The sequence below is a fragment of the Procambarus clarkii genome, chromosome 64 (genome assembly GCF_040958095.1).
Source record: "Procambarus clarkii isolate CNS0578487 chromosome 64, FALCON_Pclarkii_2.0, whole genome shotgun sequence".
NCBI classification, from domain to species: domain Eukaryota; kingdom Metazoa; phylum Arthropoda; class Malacostraca; order Decapoda; family Cambaridae; genus Procambarus; species Procambarus clarkii.
In genome coordinates, this window is record NC_091213.1 from 31,181,870 (window position 1) to 31,208,000 (window position 26,131).

Consider the following 26,131-nt stretch of genomic DNA (forward strand, 5'->3'; position numbering starts at 1 on the left):
GGGGAATACATGCTGAACTCCGTAACAATCTATATCGAACACATTTTAACTTTTGAGGTTGTGAGTTTAGGCACGTAGTTCCATTACGAAACCGGAAAAAAACCTAATGAGAGCAATTACCTTGTTAATAGGGGAGTCCGGGGCGAAAATATTAACTTGCTAAATGCAAAACCACCACATAAACAATGAATAACAAAGCTAAAGTAATTCTTGCTTGCAATTTTCAATGTTCAAAACGTAATTGGGCTCATAATAGTTTTTATTATCCTTTTACAACGGGTAGGAATTTCATTACACACGCACACAAAATATACACGTATACGTGCAGCATTTCCCCCAGCTTAGTGTTGGGTGTGCAGCTGCACGGAGCCTCACTGAACTCCGGCCGGCACAAGTCCACCGGATCTGATGACTTTCACATATTACGGAAGATATATATTTTTGCCAATGCGAAGTTCACGCATATTAATCATACAGTATAAAGTGGGCCATAAATTGTTGTGATGTGCGTGGTGTTGTTTATCAGACGAAGGTAAGCACGCTTTAGAAGCCTGGTTAATGGGGCCGGGGTTATTGGGGGCGGTTAAGGAAATATCAGGGGGAAAACGCCAAGCCATTACGACTATATAGCACTGGGAAGGGGTCAGGATAAGGATTTGGGATTGGACGGGGGAAGCAATGGTGCCCAACACTTAATGGACGGTCGGGAATTGAACGCCGACCAACATGAATCACGACCGTCGCTCGCCCCCCAGAGCATGCGTTGTCGACGCATGCTCTATGGGTCTCTTTGTGGAGCCGAGGAGGGAACGCACGCTCTGGGGCCCTGGTTTGTGGGATTGGTAGAGTAAGCATTCTCTTGAGGGCTGGGGTTGTGAGGGTGAGGGAGGGGACATACACGGGTCAGGTGCAGCAGGTGGGGGTGAAGACGCATGCTCTGGGGGTCGGGTCCCGGGGGTAAGGGCAGCGCCCTTCGGGGGAGGGGGAGGGGGGTTGGAGTGTGTCAGGGAGTAAGCAGAGTCTAAGGCCAGGGGGTGACAGGGAGTAAGCAGGGTCTGAGGCCAGGGGGGTGACAGGGAGTAAGCAGGGTCTGAGGCCAGGGGGGTGACAGGGAGTAAGCAGGGTCTGAGGCCAGGGGGGGGGTGACAGGGAGTAAGCAGGGTCTGAGGCCAGGGAGTGACAGGGAGTAAGCAGGGTCTGAGGCCAGGGGGTGACAGGGAGTAAGCAGGGTCTGAGGCCAGGGGGTGACAGGGAGTAAGCCGGGTCTGAGGCCAGGGGGTGACAGGGAGTAAGCAGGGTCTGAGGCCATGGGGTGACAGGGAGTAAGCAGGGTCTGAGGCCAGGGGGTGACAGGGAGTAAGCAGGGTCTGAGGCCAGGGGGTGACAGGGGGTAAGCAGGGTCTGAGGCCAGGGGGATGACAGGGAGTAAGCAGGGTCTGAGGCCAGGGGGTGACAGGGGGTAAGCAGAGTCTGAGGCCAGGGGGTGACAGGGAGTAAGCAGAGTCTGAGGCCAGGGGGTGACAGGGAGTAAGCAGGGTCTGAGGCCAGGGGGTGACAGGGAGTAAGCAGAGTCTGAGGCCAGGGGGTGAAAGGGAGTAAGCAGGGTCTGAGGCCAGGGGGTGACAGGGAGTAAGCAGAGTCTGAGGCCAGGGGGTGAAAGGGAGTAAGCAGGGTCTGAGGCCAGGGGGGGTGACAGGCCAGTCTGTCATCATAAATATTGGACACATTCTCGTTAATCTCGCCACACTCTTTGTTTATGAGGGGAAAACACGACGCGCACCTTCCTGTGCTCGCATCCCACGTGCTGTTAATGCCTCGCCCACGTGCTGTTAATGCCTCGTCCACGTACTGTTAATGCCTCGCCCACGTGCTGTTAATGCCTCGCCCACGTGCTGTTAATGCCTCGCCCACGTACTGTAAATGCCTCGCTCACGTACTGTAAATGCCTCGCCCACGTACTGTAAATTCCTCGCCCACGTACTGTAAATGCCTCGCCCACATACTGTAAATGCCTCGCCCACGTACTGTAAATGCCTCGCCCACGTACTGTAAATGCCTCGCCCACGTACTGTAAATGCCTCGCCCACGTACTGTAAATGCCTCGCCCACGTACTGTAAATGCCTCGCCCACGTACTGTAAATGCCTCGCCCACGTACTGTAAATGCCTCGCCCACATACTGTAAATGCCTCGCCCACGTACTGTAAATGCCTCGCCCACGTACTGTAAATGCCTCGCCCACGTACTGTAAATGCCTCGCCCACGTACTGTAAATGCCTCGCCCACGTACTGTAAATGCCTCGCCCACGTACTGTAAATGCCTCGCCCACGTACTGTAAATGCCTCGCCCACGTACTGTAAATGCCTCGCCCACGTACTGTAAATGCCTCGCCCACGTACTGTAAATTCCTCGCCCACGTACTGTAAATGCCTCGCCCACGTACTGTAAATGCCTCGCCCACGTACTGTAAATGCCTCGCCCACGTACTGTAAATGCCTCGCCCACGTGCTGTAAATGCCTCGCCCACGTACTGTAAATGCCTCGCCCACGTACTGTAAATGCCTCGCCCACGTGCTGTAAATGCCTCGCCCACGTACTGTAAATGCCTCGCCCACGTACTGTAAATGCCTCGCCCACGTACTGTAAATGCCTCGCCCACGTACTGTAAATGCCTCGCCCACGTGCTGTAAATGCCTCGCCCACGTACTGTAAATGCCTCGCCCACGTACTGTAAATGCCTCGCCCACGTGCTGTAAATGCCTCGCCCACGTACTGTAAATGCCTCGCCCACGTACTGTAAATGCCTCGCCCACGTGCTGTAAATGCCTCGCCCACGTACTGTAAATGCCTCGCCCACGTACTGTAAATGCCTCGCCCACGTACTGTAAATGCCTCGCCCACGTACTGTAAATGCCTCGCCCACGTACTGTAAATGCCTCGCCCACGTACTGTAAATGCCTCGCCCACGTACTGTAAATGCCTCGCCCACGTACTGTAAATGCCTCGCTCATATATTGTAAACAGAAACAATTACCAGCCGAACCTAGAAACCTAAATGTAAACAAAATTATAATATATAATTATAATACCATATTTAAAAAAAAATATTTCGAATACACAGAACGTTGACATCGACGGATGCGTCCCCGAGGTGAGGCACAGCCTGAAGTCCCGTCCTGGGGCTGTGCTCGTCTGTGCTCTCTGACACACCCGTCCTGGGGCTGTGCTCGTCTGTGCTCTCTGACACACCCGTCCTGGGGCTGTGGTCGTCTGTGTTCCAACGCTCCCGTCCTGGGGCTGTGCTCGTCTGTGCTCCGACACACCCGTCCTGGGGCTGTGCTCGTCTGTGTTCCGACACACCCGTCTTGGGGCTGTGCTCGTCTGTGTTCCGACACACCCGTCCTGGGGCTGTGCTCGTCTGTGTTCCGACACACCCGTCCTGGGGCTGTGCTCGTCTGTGTTACGACACACAAGTCCTGGGGCTGTGCTCGTCTGTGTTTCAACGCTCCCGTCCTGGGGCTGTGCTCGTCTGTGCTCCGACACACCCGTCCTGGGGCTGTGCTCGTCTGTGTTCCGACACACCTGTCCTGGGGCTGTGCTCGTCTGTGCTACGACACTCCCGTCCTGGGGCTGTGCTCGTCTGTGTTCCGACACACCCGTCCTGGGGCTGTGCTTGTCTGTGTTACGACACACAAGTCCTGGGGCTGTGCTCGTCTGTGTTCCGACTCTCCCGTCCTGGGGCTGTGCTCGTCTGTGTTCCAACGCTCCCGTCCTGGGGCTGTGCTCGTCTGTGCTCCGACACACCCGTCCTGGGGCTGTGCTCGTCTGTGTTCCGACACACCTGTCCTGGGGCTGTGCTCGTCTGTGCTCCGACACTCCCGTCCTGGGGCTGTGCTCGTCTGTGTTCCGACACACCCGTCCTGGGGCTGTGCTCGTCTGTGCTCTGACACACCCGTCCTGGGGCTGTGCTCGTCTGTGTTCCGACACACCCGTCCTGGGGCTGTGCTCGTCTGTGTTCCGACACACCCGTCCTGGGGCTGTGCTCGTCTGTGTTCCGACACACCCGTCCTGGGGCTGTGCTCGTCTGTGTTCCGACACACCCGTCCTGGGGCTGTGCTCGTCTGTGCTCCGACACACCCGTCCTGGGGCTGGGCTCTCCGCCACACCCTCAAAGACACAGTCATCAATTTTAATACACAGTTCTGTGTAATCAAAATTGGAACTCGAATATAAACTACATTATATTTATAAATTTTTCGTTAGGCCAAGATTTGGTTTGGTTGGGAGTTTGGTTTCTGTAGATCATTATTTGTATTTGTATTACGTGAGTGAAACATTTATAAGTGTGAATCAAACAGGTCAGTCTGTTCGAAAAAAACACTGTTCGAAAAATGTTCGAACGTCATCAGCTGTGAGTCTTGCGTAAACCGTTCTTCATTCATCCACAAGGGGATTTGGCCGCATTATTAACGAGCATTTGGCCTTTGTTAGTGAGGAGGGGCTGCATATAGAGCAGCCCGTTCTCATCAACAAATGCCAAATGCCTCTTAATCCACCTCACAACCGCCTGTCGGTGAATGTCCTCTCTATGAATGAATTCCAACTCTTCAGATGTCGGGCAGGTACCATGGATGCAGTACGCATAAAGTATCTCCAAGGCAATGGGACTAAATAGTAGTGGTGATCCAGATCTCTGTATTTACAAGACTTGAGTCTTTCCCTGTGTGTTCCAGCACCATCCAGATGCGCAACACTGAAGTCAACATTGGTGCTAGCGATGGCTGAAACACACGTATAGTCCCACACCAACTGTCTGCCGTTCTTCCAGAATTCCCGATCCCGACGGGCGACCGACAGGCTCATCAGAGTTGCATGGCGTTAGGTAACGGGGCTCTCTCTCTGCTGCACAACCAGCCGTGGTAATGCTTTTCTTGACTATATCATTGACTTCACTGTGTATTGAGTGTCTTCCTCCTGTGCTATGGCAGAGCAGGCCAAACCGGCCGGTCCTGTCGGCCACTGCCTCGCCGCAAACTCCCCTATATTCGGTGTGGATTGGAGCAGCAAGGCCGAGAGCCACTGCAGTTCGGAGGGCCTGCGACGTGAGTCGGTTAAGCAAATATGTCGATAGATGGATGCAAGTGATCTATCTCTTTTCTTAAAAATTAGTAACCCATTGACAACCCTCCAACTCTGGCACTCTGCCTGACTTTAATGATTTATTAAATATGCTATACAATGGCTCACAAAGCTCCTTTTTGCATTCTTTCAGCACCCTGGACGACACTCTGTCCGGAGCTGGGGATTTGTTTGGCTGAGTTTTTCTATTTGTTAAATAACGTGCTCGGTGTTGACTACTAAACAAGTCCACCGCCCGTCTTCCCACCAATAAAGACGTCTACGGCTGAAGGCATAATGATAAGTTCTTATGTTAATACAATCACCAAATATTTATTTAAAACGTTACTCCTTTTATAGCCATTATCAGTAATCAGACCTGTTAGTTGTTAATGATGGTGACCCATGTCTGTGGCTGCTGAGGCCTGAGAGTGACCACCGGTGATGGTGACCCTTGTCTGTGGCTGCTGAGGCCCTGATAGTGACCACCGGTGATGGTGACCCTTGTCTGTGGTTGCTAGGGCCTGATAGTGACCACTGGTGATGGTGACCCTTGTCTGTGGCTGCTGAGGCCTCTGATAGTGACCACCGGTGATGGTGACCCTTGTCTGTGGTTGCTGGGGTCCTGATAGTGACCACTGGTGATGGTGACCCTTGTCTGTGGCTGCTGAGGCCCCTGATAGTGACCACCGGTGATGGTGACCCTTGTCTGTGGTTGCTGGGGCCTTGATAGTGACCACTGGTGATGGTGACCCTTGTCTGTGGCTGCTGAGGCCAGTTAGCGACCACTGGTGATGGTGACCCTTGTCTGTGGTTGCTGAAGCCTGATAGTGACCACCGGTGATGGTGACCCTTGTCTGTGGCTGCTGAGGCCCTGATAGTGACCCTCCGGTGATGGTGACCCTTGTCTGTGGCTGCTGAGGCCCTGATAGTGACCACTGGTGATGGTGACCCTTGTCTGTGGCTGCTGAGGCCTGATAGTGACCACTGGTGATGGTGACCCTTGTCTGTGGCTGCTGAGGCCCTGATAGTGACCACCGGTGATGGTGACCCTTGTCTGTGGCTGCTGGGGTCCTGATAGTGACCACTGGTGATGGTGACCCTTGTCTGTGGCTGCTGGGGCCTGATAGTGACCACTGGTGATGGTGACCCTTGTCTGTGGCTGCTGAGGCCCTGATAGTGACCCCCCGGTGATGACGACCCTTGTCTGTGGCTGCTGAGGCCTGATAGTGACCACTGGAGATGGTGACCCTTGTCTGTGGCGTCTGAGGCCCTGATAGTGACCACCGGTGATGGTGACCCTTGTCTGTGGCTGCTGAGGCCCTGATAGTGACCACTGGTGATGGTGACCCTTGTCTGTGGCTGCTGAGGCCTGATAGTGACCACTGGTGATAGTGACCCGTGTATGTGGCTGCTGAGGCCCTGATAGTGACCACTGGTGATAGTGACCCGTGTATGTGACTGCTGAGGCCCTGATAGTGACCACTGGTGATAGTGACCCGTGTATGTGGCTGCTGAGGCCTGATAGTGGCCACTGGTGATGGAGACCCTTGTCTGTGGCTGGTGAGGCCCTGATAGTGACCACTGGTGATGGTGACCCTTGTCTGTGGCTGCTGAGGCCTGATAGTGACCACTGGTGATGGTGACCCTTGTCTGTGGTTGCTGAGGCCTGATAGTGGTCACTGGTGATGGTGACCCTTGTCTGTGGCTGCTGAGGCCCTGATAGTGACCACTGTTGATGGTGACCCTTGTCTGTGGCTGCTGAGGCCCTGATAGTGACCACTGGTGATAGTGACCGTTGTCTGTGCCTGCCTAAGCAAGCTATTGACCACATGTGTCCCAAAACCTGTCATAACTACCTGGCTCTACGAGGAATGTGTATTGACCAACGACGTCCATCAATGGTGACGTCGGGTCAAGTCCTTCAATACAATATTAACCGGATCAGTCAATACGTCGTGGCCGGCGGCAGGCGGAGGTGACGAGCCAGGGTTATGGGCGTGATGGTTATCTTCGTTAACTTTTATATTAAATTGTTATCATTGTGGGGGTAGAGGACGTGAACCAGGTGCCCTCGAGTGCCCTCGAGTGGACAAGCAGGCAGGCTGGCAGGACTGATAACTTTTGCTGGCAGGCAGGCAGGCAGGCGTGCCTAGCAAGACTTGTAGAGAGGGAGGAGGTGTAAGTTAGGCAAGGAAGCAAAGTAGACTTCATGAAGGCATAGACGAAGTTATGGAGAAGTACGGTATTATGCAGGCAACTGAAAGGAAGTGACACATACTGACGGCAATAAGAACAATATATGCAGTCAGAGAGACAGAAAGAGCAGTTTCTCTACCCCGGTAGACAGGCAGGCAGGAGGAGGTTTGTGCAGACAAGCAAATGAGCAGGAAGAGTGATATATGCAGGGTGACAGGCGGGAAGAATGATGTATGGAGGGTGACAGGTGGGAAGAATGATGTATGCAGGGTGACAGGCGGGAAGAATGATGTATGGAGGGTGACAGGTGGGAAGAATGATGTACGCAGGGTAACAGGCGGGAAGAATGATGTACGCAGGGTGACAGGCGGGAAAAAATGATGTACGCAGGGTGACAGGCGGGAAGAATGATGTATGGAGGGTGACAGGTGGGAAGAATGACGTATGCTGGGTGACAGGCGGGAAGAATGATGTATGCAGGGTGACAGGCGGGAAGAATGATGTATGGAGGGTGACAGGCGGGAAGAATGATGTACGCAGGGTAACAGGCGGGAAAAATTATGTACGCAGGGTGACAGGCGGGAAGAATGATGTATGGAGGGTGACAGGCGGGAAGAATGATGTACGCAGGGTAACAGGCGGGAAGAATGATGCATGGAGGGTGACAGGCGGGAAGAATGATGTACGCAGGGTGACAGGCGGGATGAATGATGTATGCAGGGTGACAGGCGGGAAGAATGATGTATGGAAGGTGACAGGCGGGATTATCAATGTATGCCAGCAGGGAGGAGAAAGAGTAAGTTCTACAGGCACACACATCATGTGTTGACAGACAGACAGAAAGGAGACCAATATGTGCCAACATGAAAAGTTACGTGTACTGACACACTGGTCAGTAGTTAAACATACTTCAAAGTTTAAATGCCCTCGCTGGGATTAGAACCTCCGCCCGCGGGAGTCAAAGCCGAGTGCTGTACCGCTGCACCATCACCTACTAAAGCATGGGAGAGTCTGTATGAACTCATTCATCCCCATGCCCGAGTGCATTCGGGTTAAGTGGTCAACTATTTCATCACAACCACATACGTACATACTTACACACATACATACTGCAAGAATGATCACTAAAACACGTGATTCGGTTAAGCGTTAAGTATCCACTAGGAAAATGAAGCTGAAACTCTGAACGTTTTCGTGCTTCACAACGTTATCAATGGAATGCAAACAGAGGATTGTTTGACTGATGAAGTTTAAGCCACCCAAAAGGTGCCACGGGCATGAATGTGGAAGATATTTTTTGGAGTGAATGTAATCTATGGTCGTGAAAGAATATACTCTGAGTTCGCATTTAAATCATCAGACCTTACTATGTGGCTGCTATCGTGGGGGAGGATACTGCTTCACAGTATATATGAGGGACTCCAGCTGCTGGACACTTTTCATTACCAGAAGAGTGGCAGTGTTGATGGCTTGAGGCTGGTTACTGCAAGATTCAGGGACTCTTAAAGCTCTTCTAAGGTCGTTGGTTGTTTAACATTCCAGGAGATAGTGACATAGTGGCTTTTCTGTGATTGTTTGGCAGAAGATGCATTCCCACTCTCCGGGTTCATTAATTTCCCAGTTGTATCTGTAATCTTGACGTAGTCTAAGTCCCCCTGGTTACATGTGTCCCTTTGGATGCATGTGTCCCCCTGGATACATGTGTTCCTCTGGATACATGTGTCCCCTTGGATACATGTGTGCAGGCCAGGGAGATACATGTTACTCCCTGGATTCATGTGTCCCCATAGATACATGTGTCCCCCTGGATAAATGTGTCCCCCCTGGATACATGTGTCCCTCTGGATACATGTGTCCCTTTGGAAACATATATCTCACTAGATACAAGTCTCCCCCTGGATACATGTGTGTCCCACTAGATACATGTGTCCCCCTTTATACTTGTGTCCCTCTGGGTACAAGTTTCCCCTGAATACAATTGTCCCCCTTGATACATGTGTCCCTCTGGATACATGTGTCCCACTGGATTATGTTTCCCCTGGATACATGTGCACTTGGGATACATGTGTCCACTTTGATACATCTTTGCATTCTTCTTTGCCTTTTCTATTAAAAGATTGATTGATTGAATATAACTTTTCTATTAAAAGAAATGGCAAAACCGAGAAAAGAAAGCAAAATGCTTCATCCATCATGAATAATATAAATAAACATCATTGCAATTACAATTCATCCTCTTTGGAAATCCTTGGAGGAGTACAAGTGTTATATGCTTGTATGAATAACTTGCATATAATTACATACCTACACGTATTACATACTTGTAACACTATCATATCACAAGATAAATTCATTAAAAGTGAATCGTCGGACAAAAGCAAAAATGTCCAAACTGGTAAACAAAAATCAAGACAAAAAACTCCTATTCTGCAGAGTGGAAACAGCTTTTACCAAAGAATCATTGGATCACAAAGTTGATTGTGTTACATACACATCAACAAATTATGAAACATGGAGGAGTGTTAGACACTCACACATCACAGACAGCAGTACTGGATTCCTCAGGGAAGACGGTCAGTTAAATCAATCTTGAAAAATTGCATGATATGCCAAATGTACGATGCAAGAACTTGCTCTTATCCAGGACCACCACCCATACCAAAGGAACGAGTGGTCCATCTACATCCTTTCGAAATGTCATCAGTAGATTATACAGGAGCAATATATTTAAAAGGAACTGCAGATGAACAACCTATCAAGGCATACATCTGTCTGTTCACCTGTGCCACCACCAGAGCAGTACATCTAGAGGTAACACCCGATATGACTGCTCAATCATTTATCCAGGCATTCCGCAGATTCGCAGCACACTGATCATGCCCTAAGCTGATGATTTCAGATAACGGAGCTAACTTGGTAGCTGGAGAAGCATGACTATGGGAAATCTGTTACCCATCCTGCAGTTACTTCCACACTGGAACAGCGTCACTGCAGATAGAAGTTTATCCCTTCGAGAGCCCCATGACACGGAGGATTTTATGAACGGTTAATAGGAACTGTCAAAAGATCCTTGAGAAAATCTCAACACCGTGAGAAAATCAATCTTCATGAACTCCAGTCAGTAATCACAGAAATAGAATCCAGAGTGAATAACCGGCCGTTGACATACTTGTCTGATGATCCTACTCAACATGAGCCATTATGTCCTGTCCACGTAATGTATGGAAGACCTCTGACTCCAGTCCCATCTCTAGTGGATGATGAGACCTAAGATCTCTTATATGTGGGTCAGAGCGAGTTGGTTCAGGGTTATAAGCATCTGTCCAGCATAATCCAAAAATGGAATGATGTATGGACAAAAGAATATCTTACATCTCTACGAGAACATCACTATGGGGCCAATGTCCCTCATAATAAATCTAATCTCCAACCTTGTGATATTGTCTTGGTAGACAGTGATGGCCCTAGGGCTGACTGGCCATTGGGTAAAGTTGTCTCAGTCCATCCAGATAGCAGGGTATTTTGAGAATAGTCAAAATCCTGTCTAAAGTAACAACTTCCCTAAAGACATTGGGCAAACTCATTCACATGGAATCAGTGAGTTAGCCACAGTACGATCCTGGGAGACGCTCAGAACCTCTAACTCCACATGACCCACAGACTCCTAATAGGCACACTCGTCCACAACGGACAGCCGCACAAAAGTGTAAGCAAAATTTGCACTTGTATTATCAATCCAATGGAGAGTAAATGAACACATGTGATTACTATTGTCCTTAATATTGGACTCTGTACCAGTTCTCTCCCTCTGGATGATGTGGGAAATTTTACCCACTATAACATTATTATCTAAGAAATGTATTATTTCTGTATTAAAATTATATCAGAATAATTACAGATTCATTATATCCTACATCTGGATCCTACATGACAACGCCACCTATGATCACGTATGCCATAGGGCCCAAGGTATCTACGTGACTTGGTGCATGATTTCTCAAGGATCTAGAAGCTTTGAGAAGAATATCTTAATTAAAAAACTGTCAATCGATTTAGGGTAAGAATTAAATCAAATCCTTAATAAGAATCAATAGTACTAGCAAGTACTACATATAATCTATAAATCTTATATCTAATTATATTATAATCACATCTTATCTCAATCATTTGTCTAGGCAGTAAAATAATCAATAAATATGCATTGAAGCCTACCTTCCTCAAAGAAGGGAGGAGCCAACTCAGGAGTGAAGCGACCTACGGGGCGCCCCGAGGGAGAAAGCGTTTCTTTACAAACAGAGTAAACATGTGTGATGGTGCCTTGCGAACTTTTTTTGGCATAGGACATCTTAGTAACATATCTTTATCACCAGTGATTACTCTCTAGAACTAGGGGAGTCCCTGGACTATAGCTACATGGAAAGATTCCAGTTACTTTATCTAAATAAGGGTGTAGAGTGGCTCGAAGTGACACCACCTCCACAACACATATCTTATCCTACTGCAACGCAATTAAAGGACATAATCAGTTAGCAACGCTACCAGAATATTAAACAGCAAAGCTGTGACATTATATATAGTGCCTAAGCTCTTCAGAGATCCAGTCTGGAAACTTGTCAGACAGTACTCTGCACTCAGACACAAGCATATTTAATGTTATTTAATGTACTGCTTGGCCAATTGCATGCTTGTATAACCTTGATACATCCAATAAGTCTGTTTGTCGTTACAGGGTGAGGCGACGCCTCATATTTCAGTGAATTTTTATTAATCTTTCAGTCACAAACTTTTCAATTTATGTAGACATTCATAAGGTACAACATCAGTCATTGAAAGTCAAGCTCAACTGAAACTCTTCATATAAATTGAATATCGATATATATATATATATATGTCGTACCTAGTAGCCAGAACGCACTTCTCAGCCTACTATGCAAGGCCCGATTTGCCTAATAAGCCAAGTTTTCATGAATTAATGCTTTTTCGACTACCTAACCTACCTAACCAAACCTAACCTAACTTTTCCGGCTACCTAACCTAACCTAACCTATAAAGATAGGTTAGGTTAGGTTAGGTAGGGTTGGTTAGGTTCGGTCATATATCTACATTAATTTTAACTCCAATAAAATAAAATTGACCTCATACATAATGAAATGGGTAGCTTTATCATTTCATAAGAAATAAAATAGAGAAAATATATTAATTCAGGAAAACTTGGCTTATTAGGCAAATCGGGCCTTGCATAGTAGGCTGAGAAGTGCGTTCTGGCTACTAGGTACGACATATATTTATATATATATATATATATATATATATATGTATATATATATATATATATATATATATATATATATATATATATATATATATATATATATATATATATATATATATGTCGTACCTAGTAGCCAGAACTCACTTTTTGGCCTACTATGCATGGCCGATTTGCCTAATAAGCCAAGTTTTCCTGAATTAATATATTTTTTCTATTTTTTTTCTTATTAAATGATAAAGCTACCCATTTCATTATGTATGAGGTCAATTTTTTTTTATTGGAGCTAAAATTAACGTAGATATATGACCGAACCTAACCAACCCTACCTAACCTAACCTAACCTATCTTTATAGGTTAGGTTTGGTTAGGTAGCCGAAAAAGTTAGGTTAGGTTAGGTTAGGTAGGTTAGGTAGTCGAAAAACAATTAATTCATGAAAACTTGATTTATTAGGCAAATCGGGCCTTGCATAGTAGGCTGAGAAGTGCGTTCTGGCTACTAGGTACGACATATATATATATATATATATATATATATATATATATATATGCAAACAAGCCTGAATGGTCCCCAGGACTATATACAACTGAAAACTCACACCCCAGAAGTGACTCGAACCCATACTCCCACAACTGGTATGTACAGGGACGCCTTAATCCGCTTAAGGCGGATTAAGGCGTCCCTGTACATACCAGTTGTGGGAGTATGGGTTCGAGTCACTTCTGGGGTGTGAGTTTTCAGTTATATATATATATATATATATATATATATATATATATATATATATATATATATATATATATATATATATATATATATATATATAGATATAAATGATCATATACATAAAGTTAACAATTGCTTACTTAGTTATCTTTATTTATCATATAAGTTTATCATATCGAATATAATCTCTTGTACTTAGTTAGCAGTACTTGGGCCATGTTTAAGGTCATTTAATTGCACATTCATATATAAATCATACTTCTACAATATAAATTGTTGTGTTATTAGTATAGTTTAGTTTAGTTTAGTTCATTTATTATGCACCCCATACCCATCTTGTGGGTGGTAGTGGAAAGGGTTACAGAGGCACATAATGGGCTCAGGGACTGAACCCCACAATTCATTTAGCTAAGCAAGTTACAATCTTGATGAGCTAGTTACAAAATTCAATATAAGTCATCACATCAACAATGGGTTCGAGGTCGACCTCAAGTACAGGTTCTAAATTAAGCAACTGACATATGTGGAGAGCTAGTGTCAAAATTTATATGTTTGTCCTGCACACCACCCCCCATCCAGTGGGCAGCGGTGGATAGGTTACAATTACTTAGCTACTACCTACAGTTAGCAAACTGGGGATATTTGGCTAAAATTTCTGGTAGCAGATCATTTTGAATGAAATATTGACACATCGCTGGAACATTGGTTATAGAATTGTCTCTAAATTCACGTATCTTTTCGCACTCCATCACATAGTGACGGAGGGTGTGCGAATAATTTTGTTGACACAGTTTACATTTGGTCAGGTCTACATCAGCAGATAATGAGAATTCCCAGAGATACTTGTAACCGAGTCTAAGCCGAGCAGTAGTAACATCTAGAAGTCTGTTGATTTTATTGGATGATCCATAGATGTGTGGCTCCTCTTGCATGATAGTATGATGATAGATGGAATGACTGGTGTCAATTTCACTTTGCCTCAGATCTACAAGATCTTGTTGAAGTTCTCGGTGTACTGCTGCTCTCAGATTGCTCATTGACAATCCAAGGTTACACTCAACGGCTCCTTTAAAGGCAGATTCTTTGGCTAACTTATCAGCTCTATCATGCATTCGGAGCCCAACATGAGATGGAGACCACATGAAATGGACTCTGTTGCCATCCTTAATAATTTTGTTGTATTTGTGTCTAGCTTCGGACACAAGCATGTTACAGTTATGTCTTAAAGAGTTGAGAGCATTTAAGGATGATAAGGAGTCACTTACAATTAATGTATCAAGTTTTGAGACTTGTACTAGACTTGTACCTTGAGTGCAAGGATCAAGGCAAATAGTTCAGTCTGAAGGGTAGAGGCCCAGTTGTTTATACGGACTCCCCACTCAAAGTATAGGCCATCGCCCATTGGCAGGACAACTGCACTTCCAGCTGCACCCGTGGTGCGGTGTAGGGAACCATCAGTGTATATAATTTGAGAGAGAGAATGCTCTGTGGACAGAGCATTAATATGGCTTAAGGCGTTGAGCTTTGCCTCAAGACGAAGCTTGGGCTGATCTCTAATTTGCTTCTTGGGTGGAAAGGGAGGGATTAAAACTGGAAAGGGTGTAACCTCCCACGGTGCCGGAGAGTGCCGTTGTTGTTTCTCTTGATACAAATCATGAACCCCATACATTCTGAGTTGAGTTCCAGTTTTTGTTATCCATTTGGAACAATGCTGATCTTCAATAAAGAAATTCTGGAGGGCTTCTGTGCAAGGATTAGGATGAGTTAGCCTAAGCATTTTTATACCAATTTGACAGTTAATTTCAGTAACACGATCAACAACGCTCAGAATATTAAGTTCCTTTCTCATATTAAGTATCTTTGTGGTACGAGGGCACCCAAGGATTATCCTCAAGGCTTCGTTCTGCAATTTTTCAAGCCCTCCAAGTTTTCGTTCAGGCATCAAAACAAGCAGAGGTGCAGCATAATCCACTAAAGATCTGATGTATGCAAAGTACATCATTTTGACAATTCTGACATTGGCACCATAGCCTGAGTGATAACCTGCAACAGCCTTAAGAGCTCGGAGCCTCTCTTTATACTGACGACAGAGTCTGAATACAACAGGACCATACAGTGGCACCTCAAGGCCAAGGTATTTGAATCTGTTAAATAGTCAAGCTGGGAGCCATCAGACAGTTGCATCTTGCGAACAGCTCCTCCCTGCCTGGGTGGGCGCCGATTTAGTATCTTTGTTTTCTCTGCTGAGATAATTAAACCTAGGTCCTGACATGAGTCTAATACAGAGTTAAGAGTGTTCTGCGTGTTAGCATACCCAGTGGTGTGTATCATTATATCATCAGCATAGCTAATGATGTGGACGTTGGGTTTGCTCGGTATAGAGTTTAACAGCGTGTTTATTAAGATATTTAATAAGGTAGGACTATATGAATATTGGGTGTTATAGTTATGGTGTTAGGATGGACTGTGTACATGTTTAGATCCATGATTTAAACCAGTGTTCAGGTATAGAACTGAGTTTATGTAATCTTATCATTGTATTAACAATACAAGTTGATGTGTTGAATTGTCTGCTGGTGGATTGTGGATATTCAATCAACTTCTCCATTCCCCCTTCGGGACCCCACCTGCCCCTTACAACCCACAGTCTCATTAGGAAAGAGGAGCTAGGATTTACGACCCTAGCTAAAGACTTTAGTTGAATTAATTTTGCAATCAGTAATTTTTTAAATTTAGTCCCTAGTAGTTCTCATCATTATATCAATCCCGACAATTTTCCCACAGGGGGGGTTGTGGTAGAGGAGGGTGGTTGTGGAGGAGGAGGAGGAGAAGGGTTGTGGAGAAGGTGGGTTGTGGTGGACGGGGGAGGGGGGCATGTGGAAGAGGGTTGTGCTTGTGTAGGAGACGGGGGGGGGGGGTTGTGGAGGAAGCGGGGGTTGTGGAGGAAGCGGGGGTTGTGGAGAAAGCGGGGGTTGTGGGAGGGGGGGGGGTTAGGGGGTTATTTGAGGTCTTCTTCTTCTTCTTGTTGATAGTAGGTGCAGTTTGCATGAAGGGTTTGTCCTCCCGATGACTGCACCAGTACTGATGTTGTTGGACGCGTTTATGTTGAAGATGATCGGAGCTACCAAGGTGCTTGTTGAGTTGTGCTGTAGACAGAGGAGCGGCGACTACAACAGAGGTGTGTGTTAGAGGGAGACTTGCCGCACCGTAGGGCGGTGTGTTGTGTTTATGGCGTCAGCTGATCCTTGGGGCTGCGACGAGGCAGTTGTTTTCTGTGTTTAGCTGTTGGTGGCGCCAGGTATAAATGTGGCGCGGGTCAGATGTGACCCAATTTGTTGGTCGACTGCAGATATTTAGCCAGTGCTTTGAATATTTGGTATTTTTCTTGTAACGAGTAGTCACCGCCTCCTAATATATGCTCGATGGTGAAGGGTATTTTAAGTGCGATAAAGACTTGTTTGAAATTTACTCTGGCACTATAATGTCGGAAGCAGTGCAGGAGATAGTGTTCGACTGTTTCAGGCACCTGACAGTGAGTACAGAGTTCGTTGATGTCTGTTCTGTACTTAGAGCTGTGTGCTGCTAGTTTGGTGTGTCCCAGCCTTAATCTGGTCATCGTTACATCAATTTCTCTGCTATTATATCGGCACTTGAGGAAGGTTGGTGAGTGGGAGTAATTACTGAGCAAGAACTGTGGACAACGGTGGCCGAGTCATGCATCACTCATTACCAGCCACTGGATGAGAGTAGTGTAAACCGGGCCTACGAGGGGCCGTTTTGCTTTTTTCGACGGCCCCTCGTAGGCCCGGGTGTTTTTCGTTACATTAGGCTTTGGTCCCTCGTAGGCCCGGGTGTTTTTCGTTACATTAGGCTTTGGCCCCTCGTAGGCCCGGGTGTTTTTCGTTACATTAGGCTTTGGCCCCTCGTAGGCCCGGGTGTTTTTCGTTACATTAGGCTTTGGCCCCTCTATGGCTCGGGTGTTTTTCGTTACATTAGGCTTTGGCCCCTCTATGGCCCGGTTAATTTTCGTTGCCCCGGCGAGTGATTGCTTCTACTCTCCTGAAATTTTCGCCCAATGGGATTAAAAGGTCCCTCTATGGCACGGTCTATGGCCCCTGGGTTTTCTCAAATATTTTCCCACGCACTGTCTATGGCCCCTGGGTTTTCTTGAATATTTTCCCAAGCACGGTCTATGGCCCCTGGGTTTTCTCAAATTTTATTTCATGGCCGGTCCCATGCACAGGCATAGCCAATGGTCAATGACGTCATCAACTTACCTGGGGATTAAAAGGCTGGCTCCTGGCCCCATCATATTTCGTTACCTGAGCGACCCATGCACAGGCATCTCTAATGGTCAATGACGTCACCCCCGTCTTCATTTTCCCTGTATAAGTCCGTTTTCTGTTACAGTGTAATTATTCCCATTTTCAATATTTATAGCAAAGGGGGATTCAAATGCTACCTTCTGTCAAGCCTAATGTGCAATGGCATTAACCATTATAAGCTTGTTTTTCTCAATAAGGTATTGCCATACTGTTTCCCATTGTCTAAGATCATTTTATAGCTAAGATTACATAATAATAACATAAGAAATGACTTCAAACCCTGTTTACAGAACCAGTATTTACCCAGGTCTTTTTCCTAAATCTAAATCTAAAACTTATTCCAATTTATGTCCATTGTTTCATGTTCTGTCTAGTGTTGATAATTTTAATAGTCTATTAATATTCCCCCTTTATCATGTCCATTCATTCACAGCTCGATCATGTCACCCCTATTTCTTCTTCGTCATCGTTCTAGAGAATGTAATTTAAGCTTTGACAATCTTTCTTGAAGGATCGTTTATGTATAGGGCAAAAAATAATATGAAAAAACTGCTATCAGTCGTTTATATGAAAAACAGAGCCCTGGGCATTGGCGATTTCAATGCGTGTTCAGTAGTAAACCAATATTGACCTTAACCACATACACGTCTCACATTCGCTCAAAACATACCTCCCACACCTTGCTGTTGCATATAACAAATAAAAAAATATCATTCAGTAAAGCAAGCCTCTCATGTTTTAAAATAAGGCCTTCTGCGGCGCGAGGAGCGCTAAATGTGGATCCCAGGAGGTTCACACATAAGTGTGAACTCTTAATCTAGCTTAATACCTCACCTATACTCTGTGCTTCATCAAAGTTGATGTTCAGCTACAATAGCTTGTATTTTCGCTCATTGCTTATATTTTCTGTTATTCATAAACCCGATCAAACCATCCTAACCTAACCTATCCTAACTTATTATATATAACAAACAAATACATTCTACAGACCAGTTATTGTTGTTGTTTAGTGACATCGTGAAAAGCGACCTCAGGTATAGGGATAAGGTATTGATGGTCATTAGCATATAGGTGTGAAGGTATTACAGTACCTTACTGGTCAACTATGTATGACGTCACCAGACAACCAATGTGACCTTTGGCGTCCTACTGGCATGTGTATTTAATGTTATTATTCAAAAATTACTAGACTAACCATCCCCACCTAACCTAATCAGAGGACTAAGAATATACATTTTAGTCATCCACAACTGTAATCATTATTCAGTGATAAGTTCAAAAGTATAACAGAAGCCCAAATGTCGTACTGCAATTTAAGCAGAATCGTACATCTGGCAGCATAGCAGGTGAGCTGAACATAAGAATAAAGGTAACTGCAAAAGTCCTATTGGCCCATACGAGGCAGCTCCTATATATTTCCACCCAATCTCATTCATATTCATGTCCACCCTATGCTTAAAGCAACCAAGGGAACCCACTTAAAGTATTAGTGTACAATAATAGTTTTAATAAATAGCTGTCATTCTAGTTTTATACACAACAGCAATTATGAAACCCTATAGCTAGATATTCTACTATAATCCACAAGTAGCCACCACACATCTGACAGCACAGCGGATTAGTAGCTGTGTTCATAGGCTAGTCAACTGTCCTCACATCCATCAAATAGCTATCCAAATGTCGCACCTCAATTCATCCATCTAGCAACTCAGCTGGATGCTAGCCACTATATTCATAAGCTAATCATTTCTACACCTCAAAAAATCCTAGTCTTGCTACGCAAATCAGGTAACTTGTTTCTAAACCATCAGTCGCAAGTACAAGCATACAAACCTACTCATACTCCACAACCTATACATTCATAGAGAATAGCCTAGTTTTTTGCCACCATTTCCCCATTAATCAGATGTAATTTATGCCATGCACACAGAAAATACAGCATCTACACACCAAATATGCCATTTATGCACAAAATATATTATTTACACTCAAAATATGCCATCACACTAAAATATGTCATTTATAGACAAAAATATAACATTTACATGCAAAAATATGTCAGTTGGACATGAAAATGTAGCATTTACACAATATTGCATGGACACTCTAGAGTATGACATTTACACAAAGTACAGTATTGTGCACAAATATATCAAAATGCTTATGCATTTAGACAATCAAAAATGCGCTTTCACTAAAATTACACAATTTCACAAACATAATTTCACAAAATACCGACACATTGTCTCATAAACCAAAATACACTTACACCATGAAGATCTATTTTATCAGATTACAGAGCTTACACAAAATACACAATTTGCACACAAAAATACAGTTGCACCAGTTCCACGTCACGAAATTAAAAACACAACTTGCATAAATGCAGTATTAGTACAAAATTATTATAAAACACATACAATTATTGCACAATTTGTGTAATTATTGTACATCTTTGCACAATTAATACAAGAAAACTTGCTATATAATTTCTCGACTTGCACAATGACAATAAATACACAAAGGTATAAATAAACAATTCGTCCATATGCAATTACACAACATGCGCAATTAATAAACAACTTTCACAAATATTACACATCTTTCATAATTATTACACAACTTGCACAAATACATATCTAGCTCAAATACGTACAATACATAACTACCCCAAATATGAAAATACACAACTGGCATAAAACACGATTTACACAAATACAATTGCGACATTTACACAACTTGCTCAAAAATAAAATCAATACACAACTGAACAATACATAACTAGCACATATTCATTAAATACACAACTAGAAAATTTCCACAAATACATATACAATTAATACATACGACTTGCACAAAACAATACACAATTTATAGAAATATAATCAATACATAATTGCAATAATCATACGACTTATGCAAAATATATAATCTACACAATCAATACACAAGTATATTAATTGTGCAATATATGTACAAATACAAACACAACCAACTGGGTCAAACAATACACAATTTGCAAGATATTTTTCTATGTATATTTAGGACATTAATTACAATATGCTGAGTTTAACCAACTCCCCAAAAATCAGAATTTCACATATTAAAAAGGTACATATGACTTCCGATGAGCTCTATTGTTAACACATTCATTTTCCATTAATATTTCAACATTATCAGTGCTAAACTATTCATCTAACACATGTCCATTGTTTGTAATACATTCCTTGTTACATCCTCTCCAATCAGGCCACCCATATACATTTATGCAAACCATCTAACAGTCTTATTTATTCTAGCCTTAGTTATGTTAGGTTTGGTGAAGTCAGTATTGTATATGATAATTTTAAGAAAATTTGCAAAATCTTATCAAAAATGCATGCGATCAAAACCTAAATTCATCAAAATCTATAAAAAAAAAAATATACTTATACTTCACAAATTTACCTAAATTCAACCTAGTAAAATCTAAACTAACAAAATATGAGCATCCCATATCCTCACATACAAGCCTATAACACCTCTGTCCATACATTACATGAGTTGGCCATATAGCTCGAACCCCAAATAGGAAAATTTACAGTATTTCATAAACATGCTAGGTCATGACCCCTAAGATATTATATGTATATGTCCTTCCCTACACGACCTCATCTAACCTGACCTAGCATATCCAAACCTGGATTTGGTTAAAGTTGGCGAAATTTATGCTATGCCACCTAAATATGACCTAATTTAAGGCAATTTCCACCAAATATACCCAAATGTTGTGTATCATACCATCACCAAAGCCCATTTTACCTACATTTTCTCCTATTCCATCCTACCCTACACAACCTCATCTAACATATCCTAGCATATCCAAACCTGGATTTGGTTAAAGTCTGCGAAATTTAAGCTATTCCACATAAATTCGACCTAATTTAAGACAATTCCCGCCAAATATCCCCAAATGTTGCGTATCACAGCAATGCCAAAGCCCATTTTAACCTACATTTTCTCCTATTCCATCCTACCCTACGCAACCGTACCTAACCTATCCTACCATATCCAAACCTAGATTTGGTTAAAGTCTGCGAAATTTAAGCTATCCCACCTAAATTCGATCTAATTAAAGGCAATTCCCACCAAATATCCCCAAATGTTGTGTATCACAGCACTGCCAAAGCCTATTTTTACCTACATTTTCTCCTATTCCATCCTACCCTACGCAACCTTACCTAACCTATCCTAGTATATCTAAACCTAGATTTGGTTAAAGTCGGCGAAATTTAAGTTATCCCATATAAATTCAACCTAATTTAAGACAATTTCCACCAAATATACCCAAAAATGTTTTTGGAACATAGCACGGCCAAAGCTCATTTTAGCTGAGTTTTCACCTGTTCCAACCTGCCCTAGACAACCCTACCCAGCCTCTCCTGGCATATCCAAAGTCAGATTTGCTTATAGTTGGCAAAATTTATGCCTTTCCCACCTAAATTTAACCTAATTTAAGCCAATTTCCACCGTATATACCCAAATGTTTTGTATCTTAGCATAGCCAAAGTTCATTTCACCCAAGTTTTCATCTATTCCATCTTACCTTACACAGCCTTACCTAACCTAACCTAGCATATCCCAAGCTAGATTTGATTAGAGTTCGTGAAATTTATGCTTACTCACCTAAATTCAGCCTAATTTAAGACAATTTCTACCCAATATACCCAAAATGTTTTGTTACATAGCTCAGCCAAAGACCATTTTAGCCGAGTTTTCACATATTCCAACCTACCCTACATAGCCTTACCTATCCCTGACCTAGCAGATTTGATTAAAGTTGGGGAAATTTAAGCTATCGCTATCAAATTGGAGACAATTTCCACCAAATATGCCTAAATGTTGTGTATCATAGCACAGCCAAAACCCATTTTACCCACATTTTCACCCATTCCATCTAAACCTGGACCTAGCCTCTGATACTACATATACTCAGAGAAGTGATGTTTTTGGATATGAACCTAAATGCCCGTGCCTAACCTGCAAGAGTCTTGGAGCTTTGTTGAATATTTCTTCAAAAACTGAAGTTTTGGATATGAACCTATCCGCACTGTGCCTAACCTGCTAGGATCTTTGTTGAACATTGTAACCATATTCATAGAAAAGTGATGTTTTGGATATGGACCTAACAGCCCCTCTCCTTTAAAACTTGGAACTGTGTTCAATATTGTAGATATAGTGTTGGGTATGTGTTTTGTTTTTACACATCAACCCAACCGTCCTGGACCTAACCTCCCTTCATCTAACTTCAAATTTATCGTAAATATGGAAGGACGTGTTGTTTGTTGGTTCAACATTGCATCATACTCGTAGCATATTTTTTTTCACATAATTCAACCATCCTCAACCTAACCTCTATTACCTGGGGGAGGGAGATTAATGGAAAATATGATAATAATGGGAATTTTCTCTACATCAGTTCAACTTAACCATCCTTAACCTAACCTTAGTTAGAAAGGGATATAACTCACCAAAACTATTTAATTACCATTTACCTTATTTTCCTTATCCTAACCCATAACCAGAGGGTTTAGACCCCCCTTTACCTCGAAATTAGAGTACAGGGTTAAATTAGGGAATGTTAGGTTTATCTGTGAAAATATATTCCTACCTTAAATATATAGTATAATTTTGAGGTAAAGGGGGGTCTAAACCCTCTGGTTATGGGTTAGGATAAGGAAAATAAGGTAAATGGTAATTAAATAGTTTTGGTGAGTTATATCCCTTTCTAACTAAGGTTAGGTTAAGTTGAACTGATGTAGAGAAAATTCCCATTATTATCATATTTTCCATTAACCTCCCTCCCCCAGGTAATAGAGGTTAGGTTGAGGATGGTTGAATTATGTGAAAAAAAAATATGCTACGAGTATGATGCAATGTTGAACCAACAAACAACACGTCCTTCCATATTTACGATAAATTTGAAGTTAGATGAAGGGAGGTTAGGTCCAGGACGGTTGGGTTGATGTGTAAAAACAAAACACATACCCAACACTATATCTACAATATTGAACACAGTTCCAAGTTTTAAAGGAGAGGGGCTGTTAGGTCTATATCCAAAACATCACTTTTCTATGAATATGGTTACAATGTTCAACAAAGATCCTAGCAGGTTAGGCACAGTGCGGATAGGTTCATATCCAAAACTTCAGTTTTTGAAGAAATATTCAACAAAGCTCCAAGACTCTTGCAGGTTAGGCACGGGCATTTAGGTTCATATCCAAAAACATCACTTCTCTGAGTATATGTAGTATCAGAGGCTAGGTCCAGGTTTAGATGGAATGGGTGAAAATGTGGGTAAAATGGGTTTTGGCTGTGCTATGATACACAACATTTAGGCATATTTGGTGGAAATTGTCTCCAATTTGATGGCGATAGCTTAAATTTCCCCAACTTTAATCAAATCTGCTAGGTCAGGGATAGGTAAGGCTATGTAGGGTAGGTTGGAATATGTGAAAACTCGGCTAAAATGGTCTTTGGCTGAGCTATGTAACAAAATATTTTGGGTATATTGGGTAGAAATTGTCTTAAATTAGGCTGAATTAAGGTGAGTAAGCATAAATTTCACGAACTCTAAACAAATCTAGCTTGGGATATGCTAGGTTAGGTTAGGTAAGGCTGTGTAAGGTAAGATGGAATAGGTGAAAACTTGGGTGAAATGAACTTTGGCTATGCTAAGATACAAAACATTTGGGTATATACGGTGGAAATTGGCTTAAGTTAGGTTAAATTTAGGTGGGAAAGGCATAAATTTTGCCAACTATAAGCAAATCTGACTTTGGATATGCCAGGAGAGGCTGGGTAGGGTTGTCTAGGGCAGGTTGGAACAGGTGAAAACTCAGCTAAAATGAGCTTTGGCCGTGCTATGTTCCAAAAACATTTTTGGGTATATTTGGTGGAAATTGTCTTAAATTAGGTCAAATTTATATGGGATAACTTAAATTTCCCCGACTTTAACCAAATCTAGGTTTGGATATGCTAGGATAGGTTAGGTAAGGTTGCGTAGGGTAGGATGGAATAGGAGAAAATGTAGGTGAAAATAGGCTTTGGCAGTGCTGTGATACGCAACATTTGGGGATATTTGGTGGGAATTGCCTTAAATTAGGTTGAATTTATATGGGATAACTTAAATTTCGCCGACTTTAACCAAATCTAGGTTTAGATATACTAGGATAGGTTAGGTAAGGTTGCGTAGGGTAGGATGGAATAGGAGAAAATGTAGGTAAAAATAGGCTTTGGCAGTGCTGTGATACACAACATTTGGGGATATTTGGTGGGAATTGCCTTAAATTAGATCGAATTTAGGTGGGATAGCTTAAATTTCGCAGACTTTAACCAAATCTAGGTTTGGATATGGTAGGATAGGTTAGGTACGGTTGCGTAGGGTAGGATGGAATAGGAGAAAATGTAGGTAAAAATGGGCTTTGGCATTGCTGTGATACGCAATATTTGGGGATATTTGGCGGGAATTGTCTTAAATTAGGTCGAATTTATGTGGAATAGCTTAAATTTCGCAGACTTTAACCAAATCCAGGTTTGGATATGCTAGGATATGTTAGATGAGGTTGTGTAGGGTAGGATGGAATAGGAGAAAATGTAGGTAAAATGGGCTTTGGTGATGGTATGATACACAACATTTGGGTATATTTGGTGGAAATTGCCTTAAATTAGGTCATATTTAGGTGGCATAGCATAAATTTCGCCAACTTTAACCAAATCCAGGTTTGGATATGCTAGGTCAGGTTAGATGAGGTCGTGTAGGGAAGGACATATACATATAATATCTTAGGGGTCATGACCTAGCATGTTTATGAAATACTGTAAATTTTCCTATTTGGGGTTCGAGCTATATGGCCAACTCATGTAATGTATGGACAGAGGTGTTATAGGCTTGTATGTGAGGATATGGGATGCTCATATTTTGTTAGTTTAGATTTTACTAGGTTGAATTTAGGTAAATTTGTGAAGTATAAGTATATTTTTTTTTTTATAGATTTTGATGAATTTAGGTTTTGATCGCATGCATTTTTGATAAGATTTTGCAAATTTTCTTAAAATTATCATATACAATACTGACTTCACCAAACCTAACATAACTAAGGCTAGAATAAATAAGACTGTTAGATGGTTTGCATAAATGTATATGGGTGGCCTGATTGGAGAGGATGTAACAAGGAATGTATTACAAACAATGGACATGTGTTAGATGAATAGTTTAGCACTGATAATGTTGAAATATTAATGGAAAATGAATGTGTTAACAATAGCGCTCATCGGAAGTCATATGTACCTTTTTAATATGTGAAATTCTGATTTTTGGGGAGTTGGTTAAACTCAGCATATTGTAATTAATGTCCTAAATATACATAGAAAAATATCTTGCAAATTGTGTATTGTTTGACCCAGTTGGTTGTGTTTGTATTTGTACATATATTGCACAATTAATATACTTGT